This window comes from Mus caroli, chromosome 9 (genome assembly GCF_900094665.2).
Source record: "Mus caroli chromosome 9, CAROLI_EIJ_v1.1, whole genome shotgun sequence".
Classification (NCBI taxonomy): domain Eukaryota; kingdom Metazoa; phylum Chordata; class Mammalia; order Rodentia; family Muridae; genus Mus; species Mus caroli.
This window is the reverse complement of record NC_034578.1, coordinates 1,201,275-1,210,305: the sequence shown is the minus strand read 5'-3', so window position 1 is coordinate 1,210,305 and position 9,031 is coordinate 1,201,275. Positions and strand designations below refer to the sequence as shown.

At 35.3% G+C, this 9,031-nt stretch overlaps 1 protein-coding gene across 8 annotated transcripts in view; it reads left to right on the top strand.

Moving 5' to 3' along the window:
* Positions 1-9,031, top strand: part of Gria4 (glutamate ionotropic receptor AMPA type subunit 4) — a 373,705-nt gene that overhangs the window by 65,375 nt on the left and 299,299 nt on the right. The window lies entirely within an intron of this gene.

The window sequence follows — 9,031 nt, the reverse complement described above, 5'->3', positions numbered from 1 at the left end:
AAAGGATCTTTACCTATCCTAAATCAGATAGGGGACTAATATCCAATATATATAAAGAACTCAAGAAGGTAGACTCCAGAAAATCAAATAACCCCATTAATTTGGAGATTTTAAGTATAGAATTATTTAGGTTTTAATATGCTTTCAGGTACTTTTCATGTACTGAGAACCAAAGATGGAATTTTAAACAATCATTTGTAAATATAACAAATTTGAAGTTGTGTTTTATATTTGAAGTGTATTTTTCAATTGCTTGAAAGGTTTACAAAGCTTAGAGTGACAATATATGTGGAATTAAATAGTTAATACTGCAGATGTTATTTTTCTACCAAGTAGTTAGATATTTTGAAATTATTTAAATTATGATTTAAAAATACATGCATATATAGATATAGATATATAATATTTGATTCTTTTCATACCCAATGGGTGACTGTTTCAAGAGATTTTTAAATCAGTCATGTATTTTGCAAAAATGGATGGTATGTGTGTGAATAGTTCTGGTGTAAAAGAGATAGATTAATTTTTAAACTTAACTTAGTCTCATTTAGTTTCTCATAAAAAGAAAAAAAAAACAAAAACAAAAAACAAAAACAAAACAGCGATTAGAAGATATATAATCCCATCTGCCTAGGATGCCTTCCATGGCCTAGTTGGCCATCATTGGGAGGAGAGGCCCTTGGTCTTGAGAAGATCATATGCCCCAGTACAGGGGAACACCAGGACTAGGAAGCAGGAGTGGGAGGGTTGGGGAGCAGACTGGAGAAGGGTATAGGGGACTTTTGGGATAGCATTTGAAATGTAAATGATGAAAATATCTAATTAAAAAATTGTTAAAAAAAAAAAGAAAAAAAAGTGTGATTCTTTTGTTGGATTTTGTTATTTTCTGAGACAAAATCTTTAACAACCCAGTCTGGCTTCCAGTTTCCTGAGTAGCTGAAAATGACTTTGAAATTTTTATTTTTACGAGAATTTTTTTTAAATCTAAAAAAAAAAAAAAAAAGTGAAAGGGTGCAAGGAGCTAGAGAGGTTTGCAGCCCCATAGGAGGAACAACGATATGAACTAACCTGTACCCCCAGAGCTCCCTGGGACTAAACCACAAACAAAAGAAAAGCCAAGGTGGGACTCATGGCTCTAGCTGCATATGTAGCAGAGGATGGCCTAGTTCGTCATCAATGGGAGGAGAGACCCTTGGTCCTGTGAAGATTCTATGCCATAGTATAGGGGAATGCCAGGGCCAGGAAGCAGGAGTGTGTGGGTTGGTGAGGGGTATGGGGTAGGGGGTCTTCAGAGGGGAAACCAGGAAAGGGAATAACATTTGAAATGCAAATAAAGAAAATATCTAGTTAAAAAAAAAGTCAAAGGGTGCACTTAAGGAAACAGCAGTAGCTCTGTGAAGAAATGCTGGGTGTATCAAAATTCAGTCACTGAGTAAAACCATGGGACTTCTCTTTTCCAAAAGATTAGAAAATATATATAGATTGAAAATAATTATTACTTATTTTCGGTTAAGATATATGTATTGCTGCCATGCCTATACGACTCTCAAAATAATTTACTACTTGAAATTGAAATTTCAAAGAAAACCTACTTCTCAGGTTAACAAGAAAACGAAGGCCTCTTCAAGTATCATCATGTGACAATCTCAAGCAAATTTGCATTCCTCTAAAAATGAACCCAATGCTGATTAAAGGAAGAAGCTGTGCCATAATAATGAAGACCACAGTAGCACTAGGCTTAGAGATGGCCCACTTACACATGGAAGCCAACTGTGTCATCTCAGTCCTCAGCGATCTGTAGATTTGAAAGTGCACTGCCTGTGCAAAAAAAGGGAATTTCTGCATGAAGAACATTTATAAAGCACTACAAAGGACCTTTAGTGTATATACTTTTAAAGTAGCTGAAAGGCATAGAATTCACATTCATAAAATTTCCACCTTATCTGAAGCTCAGGAACTCAATTCATGGCACATGGTTTGGATAGTGTTCTATTTTCCCATTAATTAGTTTTGAATTAATGGGAACTTGTAGTAAATTCCTGTGAAAAAAGTTGCTTATCCTATTAACATTTATTTATATGGAAAAAAACTTCTATATGATTTTTGTGACACCTTTAAATCCTTCACTAAAATCTTCTACACATTTTGAATTCCATAAAATTTTAATTACTTAAATCATCTGCTTATTGACAAAGCAAAGGAACATATCTAGGAATCAACGGACAATTTACTGTGTTGCTTGGCACTTAAAGACCTCCCCCTTTAGTTATTTTTAATAGAAAACTCAGAAGCAGCTATCATGACTGACTTAAAATTTTTCCCTCAGTTGGCATACCTCTCCCCAACTGGAACTTACTTTAATATATTTGACACCTTAAGGGTAAGGTCTGCAGTGTTCATCAAACATGTCTTTATCCAGTAAGTTTATTAGTAAATAAAATAGAGATTGTTCTTTTTGTAATATAATATGTAGCAAGGATAATATATTCTAGAAGCATTAAAGAGGAATGGATACATGCCTACATATAGCTATAATCACTTCATACACAAATTTTATGGGACCAGAAAGATTGGTTCACTGTAAAGACTACTTGCTGCCCTTTCAGAAGTTAGGATTCCACATGGAATTCACAAGCATCGAGAACTCTAGTTACAAGGATAGCCTGCCCTTTCCTGGCCTCCTCAGGTACTGACTACACATGGTGCACATGCATGCACACAGGAAAATACTCATTCTCATAAAATAAAAATAAGCAACATTTAAAATTTTTCCAGCATTAGGACTTCACAGCTGCTCTAGAAAAAAATTCCTACAGAAGTGAACAGGAGATAACTGTAATGTCTCAGTGAAGAACTGTTTGTACTAAAGAGAAGAGATTTACCAAATGCCTTTCCATCATTAATGACTAAATGAATATCTATATATAAGTTGTAGGAAAAAAGAAATCAGAGTAACTAAAAGTATGTGTTGGTGGTAGAATGTGAATGTGTTTGTATGTATACAAATACATTTGAAGATATTAGGCAGTGTATATATAACAGTAATTGGGGCAGAGTGATCTTATGATAGTGTAATATTTCAATTACAGTGTAATAGGAAAAGTAAAACTTAAGTTTCATTTATATAGGAGGAACATCTGGTGACTAACTTTTGATACCTCTGTAAAGTGAATAGTTCACATCATCAAATTCAATATATAAAAATATGTATTTATATAAAGGCCTGTGTGTGTAATATTTACCAATATGTTACTAAGTTATACTTTAATGCAAATTCCACTGCAATCCATAATCACGGTTTTTCTTCAATGCTTTTGACTCAGAGGCCAACAGCATTTCCATCTGAAGAGAAAATTTTATCGGACTGGAATGAGATGTAGATAGAGAGGAATTAGCCATGCAAGCATTTCTAAGAAGTTAGGTCTAATTCAGGAAGGAGAGCAGCTGTAAAGTCTACTCTCATTCTCAAAGGATATCTCTTCAGTGCAAACTGTTGCTTACTTTTTGAGATCCACCATCCTGTTCCTTTTAATTTGGTAAATAGTTCTATCAAAAAATTCAGTTATCACATGTAATCTTCAAAATAGTCTTAATTTGAAATTAACACATCCTGTCTAATGATGTGTCTCTCATGAAGAAAAACCCTTGTAGATTCCTGACCATAAAAGATATATGGATAAGAGGTATACTAATATGGCATGAATGTAGAAATAAAGCAATGTAGGAGAGTCCCTAGCACAAAATCAAGGCACATTAGAAAGACAGAAATACTCCAAAGCTTGAGTATTTGCAAGAGGATGTGGATCAGCATGAACTTAAATAAAGAGATCAACTTTTGCTTTGCAGATTAACTATATTTGCTTGATATTAACAGATTTACATATATTAATAGATCATACATTCCACACATGTTAATTATATGTTATATTTAATATTGTTAAAATAAATTTGATATGATTTCCTCTCCTCCAATATCTCCTCATCCCCCAACTCTTTCCTTAAATTTCATAGTCTCTCACTCTCTCTATTTCTCTCTCTTTAAGGTTTGTTTTATTAAGGAGAACATATTATTTTTATTTTTCCTTTTTTAAAATTAGATATGTTCTTCATTTACATTTCAAACCCTATCCCCAAAACCCCCTATACACTCCCCCCACCCTGTTCTCCAACCCACTCACTCAAGCTTCCTGGTCCTGGCATTCCCCTGTACTGGGGCATATGATCTTCGCAATACCAAGAGCCTCTCCTCTCATTCATGGCTGACTAGGCCATCCTCTTCTACATATGCAACTAGAGACACAGCTATGAGTGATACTGGTTACTTCATATTTTTGATCCTCCTATAGGGTTGCAGACCCCTTTAACTCCTTGAGCACATTCATAGCTCCTTTATTAAGGGCCCTGTGTTCCTTCAAATAGATGGCTTTGAGCATCCACTTCTGTATTTGCCAGGCATTGGCATAGCCTCACAAGAGAGACCTATGTCAGGGTCCTATCAGCAAAGTCTTTCGGGCATATGCAATAGAGTCTGGGTTTGGTAGTTGTGGGATGGATCCTCGGGTGGGGTAGCCTCTGGATGGTCTTTCCTTCTGTCTCAGCTCTAAATTTGTCTCTGTATCTCCTTCTATAGGTACTTTGTTCCCCATTCTAAGAAGGACTGAAGTATCCACACTTTGGTCTTCATTCTTCTTGAGTTCATGTGTTTTGCAAATTGTATCTTGAATGGTCTAAGTTTCTGGGATAATATCTGCTTATCAGTGAGTGCATATCATGTGTGTTCTTTTGTGATTGGGTTACCACACTCAGGATGATACCCTCCAGATGTATCCGTTTGCCTAAGAATTTCATGAATTCATTGTTTTTAATTGCTGAGTATTACTCCCTTGTATAAATGTATCACATTTTCTGTACCCATTCCTCTGTTGAGGGACATCTGGGTTCTTTCTGGCTATTTATTGTAGCTTCTGGCTATTATAAATAAGGCTGCTATGAACATAGTGAAGTGAACATGTGTCTTTATTACAAGTTGGAACATCTTCTGGGTATATGCCCAGGAGAGATATTGCTGGATCTTCTGTTAATAGTATGTCTAATTTTCTGAGGAACTGACAGACTGATTTCCAGAGTGGTTGTACCAGCTTGCAATCCCACCAAAAAGGAGGAGTGTCCCTCTTTATACACATCCTCATCAGCATCTGCTGTCACCTGAATTTTTGAACTTAGCCATTCTGACTGGTGTGAGGTGAAATTTCAGGGTTGTTTTGATTTGCATTACCCTAATGATTAAGGATGTTGAATTTTTAAAATTTTATTTTAGGTGCTTCTCAGCCATTCGGTATTCCTCAGTTGAGAATTCTTTGTTTATCTGTGCACCACCTTTTTTAATAGGGTTATTTAGTTTTCTGGAGTCCAACTTGTAGAGTTCTTTATATATATATTGGACATTAACCCCATATCAGATTTAGGATTGATAAATATCTTTTCCCACATCTCTGTTGGTTGCCTTTTGGTCTTGTTGATAGTGTCCTTTGCCTTACAGAAGCTTTGCAATTTTATGAGGTCACATTTATCAATTCTTGATCTTACAGGACAAGACATTGTTATTAAGGAATCTTTCCACTGTGCCCATATAGTCGAGGCTCTTCCCCACTTTCTCCTCTATAAGTTTCAACGTCTCTACTTTTATGTGGAGGTCTTTGATCCATTTACACTTGAGCTTTGTACAAGAAGATAAGAAAGGATTAATTTGCATTCTTCTACATGAATACAGCAAGTTGAGCCAGCACCATTTGTTGAAGATGCTGTCTTCTTTCCACTGGATTGTTTTAGCACCTTTGTCAAAGATCAAGTGACCATCAGTATGTGGGTTCATTTCTGGAAATTCAATTCTGTTCCATGGATCTACCTGTCTGTCACTGTACCAGTACCATGCAATTTTTGTTGTTGTTGTTGTTTTGTTTTGTTTTGTTTTGTTTTGTTTTGACAGTTGCTCTGTAGTACTGCTTTAGGTTAGGGATTGTGATTTCACCGGAGGTTCTTTTATTGTTGGGAAGAGTTTTTGCTATCCTAGGATTTTTGTTATTCCAGTTGAATTTGCATATTGCCCCTTCTAAAACTCTGTGAAGATATGAATTGAAATTTTCATGGGGATTGCATTGAATTTGTAGATTGCTTTCAGCAAGATAACTATTTTGACTATATTAATTCTGCCAATCCATGAGCATGGGTGATCTTTCCATCTTCTGAGATCTTCTTAGATTTATTTCTTCACAGACTTGAAGTTCTTATCATACAGATCTTTCACTTCCTTAGTTAGAGTCACGCCAAGGTATTTTATATTATTTGTGACTATTGTGAAGGGTGTTGCTTCCCTAATTTCTTTCTCAGTATGTTTATCCTTTGTGTACAGAAAAGCCACTAATTTGTTTAAGTTAAATTTATATCCAGCTACTGCACTGAAGTTATTTATCAGGTTTAGGAGTTCTCTGGTGAAATTTTTAGGGACACTTATATATACAATCATATCATCTGCAAATAGTGATATTTTGACTTTTTTCCAATTTGTATCCCTTTGCTCTCCTTTTGTCATCTAATTGCTCTGGCTAGATCTTCAGGTACTATATTGAGTAGGTAGGGAGAGAGTAGGCAGGCTTGTTTAGTCCCTGGTTTTAGTGGGATTTCTTCAAGTTTCTCACCATTTAGTTTGGTGTTGGCTACTGGTTTGCTATATATTGCTTTTATTATGTATTAGGTATGGGCTTTGAATTCCTGATCTTTCCAAGACTTTTACCATGAAGGGGTGTTGGACTTTGTCGAATGCTTTCTCAGCATCTAATGAGATGATTATGTGGTTTTTGTCTTTGAGTTTGTTTATATAGTGGATTATGTTGATGGATTTCTGTATAGTGAACATCCTTGCATCCCTGGAATAAAACATACTTGATCATGATGGATTATCATTTTCATGTGTTCTTGGATTCAGTTTGCAAGAATTTTACTGAGTATTTTTGCATCGATATTCATAATAAAAGTTGGTCTGAAGTTTTCTTTTTTGGTTGGGTCTTTGTGTGGTTTAGGTATCAGAGTAATTGTGGCATCACAGAATAAATTGGGTAGAGTACTTTCTGTTTCTATTTTGTGAAGTAGTTTGAGGAGAATTAGAATTAGGTCTTCTTTGAAGATCTGATAGAACTCTGCACTAAACCCATCTGGTCCTGGGCTTTTTTTTTTTTTTTTTCTGTGAGATTATTAATGACTGCTTCTATTTCTTTAGAGGATAGGGGACTGTTTAGATAATTAATCTGATCTAATCTGATCCCGATTTAACTTTGGTACCTGGTATCTGTCTAGAAAATTGTCCATTTCATCCAGGTTTTCCAGTTTTGTTTTAGTATGGACTTTTGTAGTAAGATCTGATGATGTCTTGAATTTCCTCAAGTTCTGTTGGGATATCTCCCTTTTCATTTCTGATTTTGTTAATTAAGATTCTGTCCCTGTGCCTTCTAGTTAGTCTGGCTAAGGGTTTATCTATCTTGTTGATATTTTTCAAAGAATCAGCTCCTGCTTTTGTTGATTCTTTGTATAATTCTTTTTATTTCCACTTGATTGATTTCAGCCTTGAGTTTGATTATTTCCTGCTATGTACTCCACTCCGCTTGGATGAATTTGCTTCCTTTTGTTCCTTTTGCTTTTAGGTGTACTGTCAAACTGCTACTGTATGCCCTCTCTAGTTTTGTTTGTTTGTTTGTTTGTTTTTGTTTTCTTTTGTTTTGTTTTTTGTTGGTTTTTTGTTGTTGTTGTTGTTTTTTAGTAGCACTCAGAACTATGAGTTTCCCTCTTATGACTGTCTTCATTGTGTCCTATAAGTTTGGGTATGTTGTAGCATCATTATCATTAAACTCTTAAAAGTGTTTAATTTCTTTATTTATTTCTTCCTTAACCAAGTTATCATTGAGTAGACTGTTGTTCAGCTTCCACGTGTATTTGGGTTTTCTATTATTTATGTTGGTATTGAAGATCAGCCTTAGTCCATGGTGATCTGACAGGGTGCATGGAATTATTTCAATATTTTTCTATCTGTTGAGGCCTGTTTGGTGCCTGATTATATAGTCAATTTTGGAGACAGTACTATGACGTGCTGAGAAGAAGGTACATACTTTTGTTTTAGGATAAATTTTCTATAGATATCTGTTACATCCATTTCTTTCATAACTTCTGTTAGTTTCAATGTGTTTCTATTTAATTTCTGTTTCCAGGATCTGTCCATTGATGAGAGTGGGGTGTTGAAGTCTCCCACTATTATTGTGTGAGGTATAATATGTGCTTTGAGTTTTAGCAACATTTCTTTAATGAATGTGGATTCCCTTGCATTTGAAGCATAGATGTTCAGAATCGAGAGTCATCTTTGTAAATTTTACCTTTGATGAGTATGAAGTGTCCCTCCTTATCTTTTTTGATTACTTTAGTTTGAAAGTCAATTTTATTTGATATTAGAATGATTACTCTAGCTTGTTTCTTGGGACCGTTTGCTTAGAAAATTGTTTCTAGCCTTTTACTCTAAGTCTGTCTTTGTCCCTGAGGAGGGTTTCCTGTAATCAGCAAAAATTTGGGTCCTGTTTGTGTAGCCAGTTTGTTAGTCTATGTCTTTTTATTGGGGAATTGAGTCCATAGATATTAAGAGATATTAAGGAAAAGTCATTGTTGCTTCCTGTTATTTTTGTTGTTAGAGTTGAGATTCTGTTCATGTGGCTATCTTCTTTACACAGTTGTAGACAGATTACTTTCTTGCTCCCCCACTCCCCCAATTGTGTTGAAATTTTCCTTTCATTATCCTTTGAGGGCTGGATTTGTGGAAAGATATTGTGTAAATTTGGTTGTGTCATGGAAACATCCATTCTCCATCTATAGTAAATCAGAGTTTTGCTGGCTATATTGGCCTTTACTGGCACTTGTATACTCGTAGGGTCTGTATGACACCTTCCCAGGATCTTCTGGCTTTCATAGTCTCTGGTGAGAAGTCTGGTGTAATTCT